Here is a 16234-nt window from a genome sequence, read left to right as displayed (position 1 = left end):
CGAAGCTAGGCAGACATCCAGACTCCTTTCCTGCTGCTAGAAGAAAACAACGTGGAAAAAGAAATAAAGACTTTCCTCTTCCCTGAAAACTAGCGTCTTCCCCGTGCGTGCGTGAGGGGCCCCTTTCGGGGCGGGTACTATGAGTCCTCTGACTACCTGCCAGAACAAAATCTGGCTGGGTTTCGCCGGTATCACCTACGGCTCTCATCCCAGATGTCCTGGAATGCAGTAAATCGGGATGTCGTTCAGTCTCTTGTCCCCAAGAGGATGGGTAATGTGCCTTCATGCAATGGTTGCTCCAATCCGATCTGGCCGGCAAGCAATCCCAGCTGGCAGAAAACAAGACAGCGTACAGTCGTTCGCTCGGCACAGAGGTACAAGGATAACTGTAGGTCGTTGGCTACCCAAGGAGACTTCAATTCGCTAGGACGGCACCTCATCCTGATCCACAAGGTTGGTTCTTCCACATGGTGTTGTTAGGTACTCCCTGGGAAGACAGGATCGACCTTCAACCATGCTTTTACGGCATGCTCTTCCTTTCTTCCTGAACTTCTTTGAACGTATCCCTATCCCCTTTTAGCCTCCTACACAAGAACCCCCCCTACCCTTCAAATCGCGAGTCAAGCCTATTACTAGTTCTGTCGAAGAGCCCTACACCCTGTATAGAGCAGATCATTCCACACTACAAACAATTTGACCACATGGGCGGGCCGGGCTGGCTGCTTTAGTACCACAGGTGACTGAACGGCCGCCCTACTAGACCGACCCACTGTAATAATCCCATAAACCCCTGGAGAAGATATAGCAAATAGATAGAATGTACCTACATTTGGATCCGACAATACCATACCATAATCAGAAAGTGTAACAGCCCGAGCAACCAAACTTAAATAGGGGTCAGTCAATGCTGCCCTCCAAACCGTACGTGGCAATCTTTTGTCATACAGCTCTCACTCGGAACACCTTAATTGCTTGCTTGCTTGCTTGCTTGCTTGCTTGCTTGCTGAGAGTATTGCCGTCCCTTCCGTTTCGAAGAATTGTTCCTTATTCTCAACGCCGGCCGGCCGCATACGTACTGGCCGCGTTGAACTAAGGTTTGTTCTGACTAGTTGCCTTCGCGGCTCGGCCAGGTTTCTGGCATTCCTCCCTCGCTACTATGCGACCTCTGAGACCGCGCATCGTTTACTAGACAATGCGAAGCGGTTACTTCCCGTGGTTGCTCTCTTTTCGTGTCTTTGCCTTTCGAGGACGGAGTAAGCGCTACGCACTTCCCTGCTTCGCCCCGTCAGAGCACCCAATGGTTACAGGTCTTTGCGCACCTGCTCGATTGTTTAAGTCAGTTCCTATGCTGGAATTACTTGTGGCTGGCTGTCCGGCAACCTTGACCGCTTCATGTGGAAGTCAAGGCTTTCGCCCAAACTGGGCCCTGGATTACTCCGCCACACACATACTGACGTATTCTGTTCGGGATACGTAGCCCTTACTCAGGCAGTAGGTACGTACCAAGTGAGTCAATCTAACCTTTCTCGCATCAGCTGAGAGACACCACCGAGGAGGGCTAAGCCGTCCTTCCTTCGGGGACCGGGGAAACCGCTTTGCCCGGCTTCGCCCCTTTCCGACTAACTGCTCGCGAACTCGATGGATTATTAGCCCAAGATGTTGTATTGGCCCGCCGTATATACTTCCAAGTCAAACATCTATGTTGGTTGTAGAAGGGTATTCTTCCGGAAAGAAAACGAGCCTCGCACGGCGCACCGTAGATGTAATTACCAGAACCATTACAGAAAGAAAGAAATTAGCACTTGGAGGTGGAATAGGTTCTTTTAAAATTGATTTCAAACCATCCGCTAAGAGTTATAACAACCCAGATGATCCCACCACATTAAGACCCTTTCAACGTTACATGGAAGCCATGACTTTACGTTCGACTGACACTGGAAAGACTACTCCTGGTAAAAGTAATATGATGATTCCAAAGATTTTAGCTAGGAGACGAAGGATATACGGCTTCGTTTCGTCAACTAAGATAGGTTTCAAGAAAATGCCTTCAAAGCAGCATTAGAGGGACTTGCGTTGGCTTTCTTTGCCAACACAAGGTCTGTTCTTGATATTTATGGCAGTTCTTTCTTTCGTTGGCCGTTAGCGGCGGAAAAAAGTAGTCAATGAAATAATGTCACTTGATAGGCCTCTGACAACGACGTTGCCGACAACCAACCTCTTGAGAAAGGTAGTAAGGATCAAGGTGTGGATGATGTTATTGATGTTGCGACCCAGACCGACATGGATGGTATTGATGTAGGAGTTCAGACGGATATCTTATTATACCAGCAGGTGCAACTACTCAATTTATTGAATTCTTACCGGGCCGTAAAGAGCAGCTCGGCATTGAGGGAAAGCAGGAACCCACCCCACGAGTTTCCTTGAACAGTCTGCAGGAATTGACAGAAAATCTTGTAGATAGAATGGCCGCCTTGACTTCCGAGGCTCGATGAAACGGGCTGGCTGCTATGAAACTGCCCAACCTACTTAACTCAGGGGTTAGAGTATCGCTTTCATACGGCGAAAGTCATTGGTTCGAATCCAGTAGTAGGTAACTTGATTTTTCATGCATGGTTTCACTAACCAAGTACCGAGTTCCGTGTTTTCCAGCTTGCATTCGTCGTGAGCCAGAGCCAGTCCTTTGTCGATGGAAGACTCGCGGATGAAGCGGTTCATTGCTGCTGCTTTCGTTCCGATACAAATTAGATAGACCGAGCACTATACATGCCGCTATTGCTTCTATGAAATAAAGTAAATGGGGGGAAGGTCGACCCGCTTTCTACCAGGCGTGCGGAAAGCGATGAAAACCTAACTAAACTAAAGGTCCAATTTTCTGGCTGCCTTATGGTTGAAGCAATGTTCGGTGGCCCGGCGACTAGTGGATGTGGGACGTGTAACTATCCGATTCTGAAACGAACGCCGATGGTCTCATTGACCCAATTTACCGAGAGAGAATTCCGCTAACCATCGTAAGGTGATTAGGTCTGCTGGTTTTCATCGGGGCGGTCCTATGAGATGATTAGAGTGTATCTCATCACATTCCAGATCTATCAAATAATCGATTGTAAAAGAGTAATGGATACGGAGAGTTTGACTCATTGAGAGTAGGGCGCAGAAAGTCAAGTCTTGCGATACTTCTCAAGCCAGCCCTTCGTGGTGCCTGACGGAATTGTCTAAAGCTGTTCTCGGCTCTGGTAACAGAGTTCGCTCCGAAGCTGTCTTGGCTTTTTTTTTGGCCCTCACCGCCTCATGAAGACGAATGAATGGGCCGCATAGATATTCTTCTGCTAATCTTCTCGAAAGCGGCGCAGTAGTAGCATCTAGGTGTGCAAATGGTTGTAGCGGGGGCTAGGTCAGTCAGATCATCCGCAGGTGCGCTTGAATGGAAGTTATTGATCTGGAATTCTTTCCTATAGAGACCTGGCCGGCCGGGAAGAACCAGTTGATAACCCACGGCTTGCTTGCTTGCTTGCTTGCTTGCTTGCTTGACGGCCGAAGAAGCGGTTTTCATCGGCATTCTACCTGCCAAAAAGAAAGCAGAGACTTCTGATTCCGCGATTTTGGGCGAAGCGGAAGATGTTGTCAATGAATAAAGGTACAGCTTGCTCGTTGACATCTCGGAAATATTCTGCCATTGTTGGGGCTAGGTTGAGCCAACTCTCATACGAGCTCTTCAACAGAGCTAGTCCGAAAAATTGATAAACGTTAAGAACAACCCTCTTTCATGCATGTTGGAACAAAACCCTTCAATTCATCACGGCTTACAGTCTACCGGAATAACCTGCCATTATTCTATCGATTTCCATCCATATAGGAAATCCGTATCTTTTATTTATCAATTCCTCTCCATCTATGTCACCCACTACCAGTTTAATCCCGCTCCTAGTTCACTTGGTGACCTCGAATGGAGGACACTTAGTACTGAATGCTTGGTAATCCCTAGTGGAGATGACTTATGATTTCGTGCCCAATCTAGTGAACGAATAAATTAGTGGCGTTTCGAAATAATAGTCTTCTCTCCCGATCCTCGTTACTTTTACCTTTCCATTATTTCGTAATTTGTAAGGTATGGTACTTTATAGTTTTATGGTAATAAGTCATTCTATTATTATTTTGGGTTCTCTATTCTCTCTTTCTCTTGGAACTATCGTAGTGGGGTCTTAAACACATGGGCCTCATCCTTTCAGTCTCTTATTACTGCCGGGTGTACCTCCACCGTTAGCGCCTTTCCCAGTATTTTCGGAGTTAATCCTCTATCGTTTTCGTGCACTAAGCTTAGGAATATGTTTATTTGCTAATATGATGGCTGGTTATAGTTCAGTCAAGATTTCGAGTGGCTTTGCTCGGACCATGCTATCCATGAGGGGTATCTTGCTATTAGCACATCTCGCTCTTCTTTCGATCGTATTTGCATCAACTGGTTTAGAATCAGGTGTAGTTATTTTATAAGCTTATGTCCCTATAATCCCGATTCGTATTCATTTGAATGATGCAATAAACCTTCATTGACATGGAAAGAGAAACGGTTTGGTTTCGTCACCAAACCGTTCTTTTCTATATTGCAAACAAATCTGCCACGCTTAGCTTATTGGTTCGTTGCAACGCCGTCTGCCGTTACGTATCGCACCTTACATTACATGGTGGTTTCTTTTTTGGTAAATAATTTTAGTAAGTTTCATCATCATACCTTTTTGATTTGAGGCGGTCACTTTACCTACATTGGTAAATGATTTTTGTCCTTATACTCTAACCTGTACAATTATTGTATTGAAAGGTGGTATCTCACATTCTCTTAAATGCTAAGCAAAGAATAGGTTTGTAATCAAGGGAAATATGACAGATAGTCGTGGGAAATGAAGTAATAACAGAGGAATCGAGTGTTTCATAATTAATGAGAAAAATCATGTGTCACATCACATAAAAAATGGATTGTCTTTCTAACGGAATACCTCTGGAATACCTTACCTGAAGGGAAATAACGGTACTAGGAAAAGAGAGAGAGATCCTTGCCTGGGCTGCTGGGAGAGTTTCCCACCTATTTATTCTATTTACGCCCTATAATAAATAAGGGCATTCCGGAGATCGAGGCACCTTGTTGTTGTTGAAGTCCTTTGACAACAATTCTATCCACGCACTGCCTATTTGTACGCCGAATAGCTAAAAACCAACAGGCTCAAGCTGCTTTCTGCCCAACCTCTTCTTCTTCTTCTTCTTCTTCTTCCTTAAACTAAATTTAGAGATTTAAGGCGTTACGAATCAAAAAGTCAGAAAAAGATTCCGACGGCCGTAACAGCTCGCAACTACCTGGCCACCAGCTTCTAGGTTCAAAAAGTAGCGACATGAGCCCCCTAGCGTCTTTCGACGAGCTAACCAGATTTTCCTGAAGAAAAGCTAGTGAACCAAGTCCTCCTTAGGCATTAGGCCCCGAAGTCTGGAACAGCCGAGGACTGGAACCAGTAACCATCGGTATCTGGCGTATATCAAGTACTACCCTTTCCAGTGCCCTAATGATGTCTGAAAAGACAGAATAAACAGCCTTAAACTTTCAAATACTAGGTCCAAGGCCTCCATCCTGCCAAGACGACAGATTGCACAAGAAAGGGCCGAATGATTCAATATCCGACTCTTCTTTTAATATCTCAGCACGTGACGATATGTCCAGGACGCAAGTTAGCGTGAACTTTCGGCGTGGGTATTGTACTTATGCCCAACAACCAACAAAATTGAAGATCAAATAAACTACAGCAATTAATAGCAAACATATCTAGGTTGCTTGGACTGGTTCTCGAAAGAAAATAATAGGTGACCGGAGTATAGTGAACTCCGGCCGGCCTGAAGGATCCCTAAGTGGTAGATAAGACCACGAAAATATTTTAATAGTGATTTCTAATTTATGTCAACGCATAGTTTTCTCCTCTCCTCTCCTCTCCTCTCCTCTCCTCTCCAGCGGCTCTGTCGTCGCTACATGTAATTTGAAAGCAGCACTGTTTCATCTTAAGATTTATGGCTTGTTTAAAGTAATCGAAATTACCGTACACTTTATCGATTACAAACCCACACAAAGATGTCACTACGACATTGTAGTGATCTACTAGGACTTTCCTTCGTGCGTGAAAATTACTAGCTTTCTTCGCTCCTACAATGGGGGGACAACCTCTCTTTCCACTTCTTCAAGAAAAAGGAGTGCTCAACAGGAAGGAATAGGATCCCCTTCTTTTCTTTTCTTTTCTTTTCTTGCGGCACCCAATGATACGCGTTATATATCTCTTCTTTAGGGGCCTTGAAGCCCAGCTGCTTTTCAAGATACTCCCTTGGCTCTGCTGCTGTTTCGATGTACCCGCATAATACTATACTGCATCTTAATGTCATCTACCACCTTGATGGTCTTTAGTAGCGCTAGGGTTCTATTGTCGTACAGTGAGAATATAGCTCCGCTATAAGGTTCTTGAACAGGAACTCAGGATGAACCAGCGGATGACCCAATGACTCAAACAGGGTCTTCTTATACATATCTGATAGAGCTTTTGATACTGCGTGGTCTGAGAATCACTGTATACAGCGGCTTTTTCAGGAAAGCAAGCCTCTTCGCAGCAAGCATGGAAAACCACCTTATCACTCAGCAATGTGCATTGGTTGCTATCCGAGCAATTAGGGTTGGGTTTGACCAACTCTCTCTTGGAAAGCGAGAATTCTCGCCTCGTCACACTACACTATCAAGTCAAAGTTCCCAGACATGACCTTCCGGAGAAACTGGTAAATAGAATACGCGGTACGCCTGCGGCTCTCGGCGCCTCGACTGGATCCAGACCCCGCATTGGAACTTTCCTACGTAGGGAAATAACTATTTAGTTTGGGAGAGTGGTTCCCGGAATAATGATCTCTAAGAGCAAAAGTTGAGGGTTCGAATCCCATTTTCTCTTCTCTGAATTACGAGAGTGATACGAGTTGCTGTCTGCTGCTCTTGCCAACCCATTTCGTGAAATTCCCCTCTAGCTCAAGAAACGAGGTCATAGCCGAGCGGCAGGCCCGCCCTGCGTACTTCTCAACTCCTGAATAAGGAGCTCGAATCTACTGATCCGAGCATTCGCTCGTATTCTGAAAGATGTGTCGTACTAGAGGTGCCAATCAAGCAAGCGCAATCAACAACCCGTCTCCTTGGGGTTCTTGCAGAGAACAGGGTAAGGCGGCCAGAGGAGCGGAATGAAGTTTCAAGATGATGAGGTAGCCGGCTCTCGAGAAAGCGACTTCTCTCTAGCGCCGATACGATCGAAGTGGTAAACCAAAAGTGAACCTGCCAACGACACACCTTTATGTATGACATAGTTTCGACAGGACGGGATGTCTTAGATAAAGCCTAAACTCTGTAAAAAGAAGAAAGGGGGGCACGCACGCACGCACGCACGCACGCACGTATAAACAATAGCTCCTCCCGCAGCAAGCAAGCAAGCAAGCAAGCAAGCAAGCAAGCAAGCAAGCAGTGTTTGCCCATATGATACGTGTTGCATATGGAACGAGGATGGGGGCGTAGTTCAATCGGTAGAACGCATGTTTTGCAAGTATGAAGTTATCGGTTCAAGTCCGATCGTCTCCATTCGTATACAGATTGGCACATTAGATAGAAATCCAGCAGATCCCCCGCCCGGTTCCCCGGGCGACATACGTGCGGACAAAGAGCTGCCTGCCCTCACGGGCAAGCTAACCCGCCGGTTCATCCGGATGAAAACCAACCGGTTCATCCGGATGAAAACCAACCGGTTCATCAAACCCGCCAACCCCTTTTTCATCATGAAGGCCTTCATGATGATGAAAACCGCACGCAGATTATGGCCGGAATTGCCAGGGCAGGCTTGTTGCCTGCGCGCACGCACCCCTTCATGCGGAATTCATTGAAACCAGACACACACGGCACGAAGGCGAGAATTTTGATATCAGGACCAGCGAGCGTGCACTACCTCCCGACCTAACTTTTCTTTTCACTCCCGCCGGATGATGAAAACCGCTTCTTACCGCCCGCTTCTTTTCTTCGGGCACGAGTCCAGAAATGCATGCTGGTGGCGCCCGCCCTTTTGCTTGCCTGCATGAAGGCCAAGAAACTGCCATGAATATCGAGAACAGACAAGGAAGAGCAACAGAATATAAGTACGATTTACGCGCGAATTGATTTTATTTGCTATTTCAATTTCTAGCGTTTTGAGTTTGGAATGAATAATAATATATAATGAGGAAATATTAGTAGCTGTTCGTCTAGTGGGTTTTGTTTCCCTTAGTCAAAACACTCTAAGTGACATTTTCAGAGCGACTTTTAGGGCAAAAAGCGAAGCTATTTAAACAGATTTATAGCATTTTCCCAGTTCCTAGGAAGCTCTGTGGTCTGAGCCCGAGGAATGGCATGAATTACTATTACTCAGTCTGCGTTTAAGTACGTAAATGATTGCGGAATCCTTTTTCAATGGGATAGTGGAGCGTCGCGCATTGTCGTACGAATAAACAGTATAAGCCTCGCTGTGTTAAGAAATGGAACTTTAGTTGAAAGCACCGTTAGCCATTTGAGAGCATTCTCGCCTCTGAGAATAAGACGAGATAGTGAGTCGTTCCCGCTCTCCAGTCAGTGACGAATTTGGCGGCTTTTCCAGCAGCAGTGGAACGAAACATCAGTCCACACTGATCTAACCGAGCATGGTTTTCTTAGAAGGAGGGAAAGGGGGATTCCAGGAGTTAGCTGACACTTCCAAAGGAGGGGAGGAAAGCCGTAGGGAAAACTGCAGCGAAAAGAGCTCGGGTCCGCCCTATGCATGTAATAATGCTGCCCATGACTGGAGTAGCGAAATTATTGTCAAAAAGAGCAAGCAGAGCTCTTCTTTTCTTTTCTTTCCGCGCTGGCTGAGATGGATGATAATCCTTTGGCCCTGCCTTTCCTTTCACGGTTGTCTTGCCGCTGGGTGTCCTGGCAGAACCTTGCCATTCCACTCGTGGTAGGTGGTGAAATCTCTGTCTAAATCATCGAAGAAAAGTCGAGTCGATTTTTTCGTGCGTGCTGCATCGGTAAAAAACCCCCTAGGAATATGTCGTCTATTTGCCTGCCAACAAAACGATTACACTTCAGTCATACCTTTCAGTTCAGTGTTGCTCGAACTATGCTATCCATGATGGGTAGCACATCCTGCTCTTCTGTATCCACATCAATCGGTCCAGAACCAGGTGTAGCTATTTGAAAAGTTTATGTCCTTAATCTTTCAAGGAGAAAAATATGGCTGCTTTGCCCTCAACAGATCCATCGACTCCATTACTTGAGAGGGCTAACAGCCAGCCAGCCAGCCAGCAGTGGGCTTATAGTTTAATTGGTTGAAACGTACCGCTCATAACGGTAATATTGTAGGTTCGAGCCCTACTAAGCCTATTTACTTGCCATACCTAACTCGCCAGTCTTTCACTACTTTGCTGCGCCCAGCAAGCAAATTCCGTTCTCTGAGCTTTGCTTCTCTTCCTTGGTTACCACTGTATGGAGTATAGCCAAGCGGTAAGGCATCGGTTTTTGATACCGACACGCAAAGGTTCGAATCCTTTTACTCCAGGATCCTAAGGCGGCATTCAAAGCATTGCTCATTCATAGCCTTCTTGTCTGAGTCATTCTTCTCACTCGGCTTGGAAGGCATCGCCGCCTTTCATCGGCAACGCCGCATGCCTCGCTCTTCTTTCTTGGAGAAACGTTGCCTTTACGGAACGGATACTTCTTGCATGCATTAAGCCATGCGAAGAAGGAATGAGTGCAACCAAGTGCTACCATGTGCAAGGACTAGGCGAAGCGATGGACCCCGCACAGACAGTTAAACAAACGCCTTCAGCGATGAACCGCAGGCAGTGAGATACCAAAGATATGATCTATTGAGCAAGATCCAAGATCGACTGAGCCTGGAGTGATGGGATCTGAAAAACCAACCTATAGAGATAGGCCCAAGGTCTGACTTGGCTAGCTGTTCTGAAAGAAATAGGTGCGGAAAATCTAATTTGGTAATGTTTCAATGGAAATCCAACTAGATAGTGGCGAAGCTACGTCATTTTACTCTGATGCGTATCCTAACATACATACATACATAATAGTACCATGTACGGCATCGGTACTGATACCGATGGTTCTTTTGAATTATATGCCGCCTGTTCTACTCCAACATCCTCGAGATCTGGAAAGCAGAGTATTATGGATGAGGAAGAACCCTGGCAATAGACATGTATGGACTTGGAGAGAGGCCTATTCTAGGTCGTCTCGACTATTCCGGTGATAAAACAAGGTAAAGAGACCCGCAACCTCTTCGTACCAAGCCAGGTAATCAGGAGAAAAGGGATTCGAACCCTTAACCTTTGGTTTTGGAGACCATTGTTCTACCATTGGAACTATTCTCCTGAAATTAAATAATTACTTACGAGCCGGCCGGTTACTTTGCCTTTATTCCTTGGCGTTGAACCGTGCGGCTTCATCAAGCAAGCAAGCAAGCAAGCAAGCAAGCAAGAAGGCGGTTCATGCGGAAGAAGCGGTTCATCGTGCTTGCTTCATGTGGATTTCTAGGCCTTCATGCGGTGATATACAACGGCAGCAAGCAAGCAAGCAAGCAAGCAAGCATGAAGGCCGATATCGTCGTTCTTTGGCTTGTGCCTGCCTTTTGGCCGGCTTCATCCGGCCGGGCCGGGCCGGGCCGGGCCGGGCCGCCGCCCCTATTTATTTGATGAATCCCGTCCCGCAGTTTATGCTAAGACAGTGTGCGAGGGGCGCATATAGTCAGCTGCTCACAACCAACCTACTTTCGTCTTGAAATGCCTTCTTAAGGCACTTTCCTCTCACTAGGTGAAAAGAAAGGAGTTTGCAGAAACGAATTGGAAAGGACCTCAAAGAAAGCAGCAAACCAATGGTACGCTAATTTACTTGGTCCTATCGATTTCTCACGTTAATAATAACCAAACGTGAAGTGGCCCGGTTAAGGTAGGGTTGTAGCGCCTGAAATTGCCTACCTCTATGTATGAAGAAGATAATGAACCAAATGTCATCTAGCAGCGCCATACCACTTAAATGAGATTAAGGTTTGGCTCCGACACTCCAACATGCCGACCGAGAATTCCCGGAGAACAACACCGTTCTATGAAACATTCAAGGAAGGTTTGTGTGCACCGAAGGGGACTTGAACCTCTAACCACCTGGTTCGAAGCCAGGTACTCTATCCGATTGAGCTATCGGTGCTGCCTGCTGCTTTCAGAACACGCTTTCCCTGTCTATCTTTGGTAGGCGATTTGCTGGTTTCTGGAGCACCGCTTGTTTAGCAGGTGGATCCAGAGTGCCAAAGAAAAGAAGAGCGGTTTTCCGCTTCTTCCGCCGGCCGCAGGTCAGCCTCTGAGGGCGCATCCCGGGCTTGTCCACGTCAACGCTATAGGTGACTTGTTCAGGAGGCAGCTTTTCTTTTCGGGCTGGTCCTCGTGGATGGTTCTCTAACCTTCCACACACTGTTAAGGAATGACCTAGTCATGTAATAGGGTCTCTTAAAGGAAATTATGCGGGTAGGTACTTGCAGCTCATAGAGGGCACGCACGCACGCACGCACGCACGCACGCACGCACGGGTGTTGAGACTTCGCCAGCCCAGCCCAGCCCAGCCCAGCCCAGCCAACATGGGTGCTGCTTTCGCGCTCCTATGCAGCAGCAGAAAGCCATTCTGTTAATGAAAGCGGCGAGTCATGCCACGATGAACCGCTTCATCGAAAAGCGTTAGTGAAAAGTACAGCGCGCAGCCGGAATATTATTATTATTCGTTACTCATTTCATGACTGAAGCGCCAGCCAAAAAAACAAAACAAACAAAAAACTAGCACCTTTGAAAACAAAAGTGGTAGGGCCAGGAAGCCACCTGGCAATAGGAAAGTGCACGAATCGAGATCCGGCCTCTCCTCATTACGAAGAACCGGCAGATTCAGGTAGCTTGCCGGCCAAGTGAAGTGGTAGCTTGCCTAAGGCAGGTTCCTGTTCTTACAAGGGGTCTTCCGGGCTTCTGACAATGAATTTTCGAGGATTCTAGGGATAACATTGTTGAGCGAACACTGGACGTTGACATTTATAGGAAGGTACTACTTTGGGCGATCTTCAACAAAGTTGTGCTAATAGGCCTTCAAGCAAGTAGGAACCTGTATGTCGATAAGGTTTGTGCCTTGTTTAGGGATAGGTATCCGCTCTTGAAAATCACCGGCCCGCCCCTTCCACCCATCATAGTGCCCCCTCGTCCGTTACTTTACCTCAGTGCTCTCCTGCCCGCGTAACATTATGAAAGGGTTGAGAACAGCAACGGCGACGGTATAGCAAGAGAAAGCTAGAGAGAAAGGGCTATGGGAATGTGAAGGACTCCCTTCGTTGAAAAAGAAAGTGTCGATTGTCTATTCTTTAGGCACTCGCGGGAGACTAATCTCTCCTAGAGAACACGTGTGGGAAGTATTCGTTTCTAATAATCCCAAAGTCTTTAAGGTTTTGACCATTTTGTGTAACCATTAGGATGCTCCGAAAACACTGGAGTACAGGAAGGAAACACTGGTGTCAAAGCATTCTTTGGGAACCACATCCTGTTCTTCCTAGATGGATGATTTGCCCCGTTTGATGCCGTCGTGTGAAAGTTGTTTTCATGATTTAGGAATTCAACTGATTTTAGGTAATCCATCTTTATGTGGCACGACATGAAAGGTGCTATGAAAAACACGTAACCGACCGAATTACGTGAAATGGATAAATCAATCTGGTTAGGGCATTCTTTAGAACTTACTTCAGGAAGAATCATCCAGGGCTGCGGTTGCGGTTTCTTCTTTCTTGTATTCATAACTTTTTTCTATTGCTTTTTCGGCGAAAAGGCAAGCAAGTTTTACCTGACTTAACTGAAAAGCCATTTTCCTCTCTGCAAACTCCAGGAGAGAGTGGACTTCAGGAAATCACAAAGTGGGTCCCCAAGGAGGAAAGGAGGAGGGAACTTGTGAGGAAGTTTCCACCCTCCTTTCGGCCTCTGGGGTTAAACAAGACCCAGATAAAGTCAAGTTAGAGAGCCGTGTAATGGGCGACTATTCCGCACGGTTCGGAGAGCACAACTACGATCACTTCTCCTCGGCAGAAGCTTGACTCTATCTTTGAGCGCGGTAGAATGAAGACGTGTAGAAGTCAAAGTCTCTGGGATTATTGCACGTAAATCTGTCCACGAACCTATGTAAACAGGGTTAAAAGCGGTGGATAGCCTAGTCCCTATAGGTCGTGGTCAACGGGAACTGATAATCGGCGACCGACAAACTGGAAAGACTGCTATAGCTATTGATACCATTCTGAACTAGAAACCAATCAACGCATAGGGCACCTTCGATAGTGAAAAATTGTTTCGCGTGTACGTAGTGATTGGATAAAAACGTTCAACCGTGGCATAATCGGTTAAGATTCCCCCGGAAGCCGGTGCTCTGGAATATCTCATTATTGTTGTAGTCACGGCTTCGGATTCTGCTCTCCTGTAATTCCCGGCACTACATCCTGGTCGTGCTACGGGAGAGTCTTCTAGAGATCATGGAATGCACGCATTAATCATCTATGACGATCCCAGTAAGTAATCAGTGGCATATTGATAAATGTCATTATCGCCACGTTGACTACTAGGTTGTGAGGTTTCCCTCGGAGATGTCTTCTATTCATATCTCTGTTCATCGGAAAGAGCCGCCAAAAGGTTAGACTAGACTGGTGTAGGTAGCTCGATTGCTTCACTCGTCATTGAAATATAAGCTGGAGACGTTTCTGTTTATACTCTTATCAATGTCATTCTCATTACAGATGGATAAATCCTCCCGGAAACTGAACCTCTCTATCGCGGAGTTTGGCTCGTTATTAACGTAGGATTACTCGTTAGTTGTGTTGGGTCTGCCGCTTAGCCGAAAGCTATGAAAGCACTTCGTGGCACCTTAAAATTGGAGCCGGCATAACATCGTGAAGTTGCCGCTTCTGCGTAATTTGGGTCAGACCTCGATCCCGCTATTTAGTATTCGCCATATTGCGGCGCTAGGCTTACCGAGGTACTTAAATAACTATAATATCCCCTGATCCCTATCGAATGACAGATTGTAGTTATCCTCGCGGCGGTCAATGGGTTCCCGGACTAGATCCCTTTGACATAGATCGCTTAATATGAGAAGGAACTCCCCGACAAAATCAAACCACACATACTTGAGGGTATCAAGGAGTAAAAGCTATTGAGTGAAGAGGTGTAGAAAAATCCGGCTACGTTCCGCTAAAAAATTGCCAGTTCTCTATCATCAGTAACAACTGGTTCAGTCTAGTTCAAGAGATGGGGAAGGAGGCCCCCTCACGTAATTACTAAGGAGACCCTCCCTTTTGTTTGTAGGAGCGTTAGGCGGGTGAGCGGATAACGGCGGGAATTGAACAAGCCGATAGATCACCGCCACCTAACCTATAGGTGGTTTGCGGGAATTGGCCCAGTTACCTCCTATAGAAATGCTTTGTTTGTTTGTCTTTTGGTAGGGACAGTCATTACGCGTAGCTTCGTTGGACACAACGACTGGCAACGGTTGATTTCGGCCGGCAGCTTCGGGGAAAGGTTTGAACCCATGGCTATGGCAATCTATTTTCTGGCTTCTTTTTTTCTAAAATAAATTCCGATTCGCTAGAGAGAGATCAATTGCTTGCTTGCTTGCGGGGTGGAGTAAATGGCCAACTCGTCAGGCTCATGACCTGAAGACTGCGGGTTCAAACCCTGCCCCCGCACTACATGTTGTCAACAGTAAAAAAGCAAATGAAGATTATTGTATAATAATCCATGCTTAAGAATGGGAAACTAACGTGACTATTCATATTGTCAATTCGTTATCATTCGTGTTGTCAATGAGACGGTGACATTCCAATGAAGCGGTTTTCATCATCATGAAGGCCTTCATGCATGCATGAAGAACCTGTTTGGTTTGATGAACATGCCGGTTCATCATGCTTGCTGTTTAAAATACTCGTTAGGTGGTTCCGCTTTTCTTTTGGGGAAGGCGTGCGTTTCAGGCTTGCAGGGAAAAGTGCCATTTCCGAGTTCAAAGATTGCTGCTTTAAAGTGGAAAGAAAAGTGCAAAGCATCTTCTTGCCAGTGATTCATCAAGATTGCCGCCGGCTCGGTTTAAAGTGAAAAGAAAAGTGCTGCTTTGCTTTGCTTTGCTGGATTCGCAGATTATGGCCAGAAGATGATATTGCCTTCTTGCATGATCCTTCTGAATTTTACCAACGGAATTTCGAAATTCCAGCATTCAATTCTTTCCGCAATCTGAGCCGCATTAAAGATTATCGTATAATAATCCATGAATATTCAGGCCTTCTTGAAAGTTCAAAAGAAGAACTTTGGTTTGGTAGCCATTTATATTACACTTTTTACTTAATAACCACCTGCGAATTGATGACATCCTTGTGAGGTTGGTAGCGATCGAAGGCTAAGTACCAGCTGTATTTGCACTTTCCCTGCTTGCTTGCTTGCTTGCTTGCTTGCTTGCTTGCTGTTCGGCGCCCGCCGCTTTTGTCGTTAGCACTCTTTTGTTCATTAATCAAGCGTTTCGTTCCGTCCGGGCATCTTTGTAAGACGTGAAACACCCGATCCCATTCCGACCTCGATATGTGAAAAGCGTTTTCTGCCATATGTACTGATAATTTTCGGGAGACGTGGTTCGACAGCCCGGACCCTTTCAAATCGTATATGCGATTGCCTAAAGGTCAGATGCGAATCTGATATCAGCCAGAAACAATGAAAAGGCGTACGACAACGCAAAAAAGCAAGCTATGGATGTGAAGACAGATTAGAACGGTAAACACACAATACCAATGATGCGTAAATCCCTGGCTGGCATGCATTATCGGAAAATCTGTTCCTCAACTCTTACGCTCGAGAGAGCTAGGGAACTTGTCAGGGAAATCTAAAGTGTTTAGTTAAACGAGACGCTAAGAAAGGAGGAAGGACGAAGCCCTTCTTGCTTGCTTGCTTGCTTGCTTGCTTGCTTGCTTGCTGCGGATTGTACAAACTTCGTATCGCACAGCACGGAAAGAGAACTCAAGAGCGTAAAGGAAAAAACAGAGGATGCAGGGTCATTTGGTAGACGTTTTCGTCGAAACAATGAATCCTCTGTCCAAGTACTCGACCAATTCTTTCCGCGCTTCTTCCG

The 16234-nt window shown here is 46.2% G+C and overlaps 1 non-coding gene across 1 annotated transcript; it reads left to right on the top strand.

Moving 5' to 3' along the window:
* The first annotated feature begins 7557 nt into the window (after window positions 1-7557).
* On the top strand, window positions 7558-7630 carry TRNAA-UGC (transfer RNA alanine (anticodon UGC)). The gene has a single exon. It is a non-coding gene; the product is annotated as a tRNA-Ala (tRNA).
* The last annotated feature ends 8604 nt before the right edge of the window (window positions 7631-16234 follow it).

This window comes from Azolla caroliniana, unplaced genomic scaffold (genome assembly GCF_043228905.1).
Source record: "Azolla caroliniana isolate FFs.n. ecotype wild unplaced genomic scaffold, voAzoCaro1.0.p SCAF_151, whole genome shotgun sequence".
NCBI classification, from domain to species: Eukaryota; Viridiplantae; Streptophyta; class Polypodiopsida; order Salviniales; family Salviniaceae; genus Azolla; species Azolla caroliniana.
Note: the sequence above shows the minus strand (reverse complement) of the source record. Positions and strands in the feature narration are given on the sequence as shown.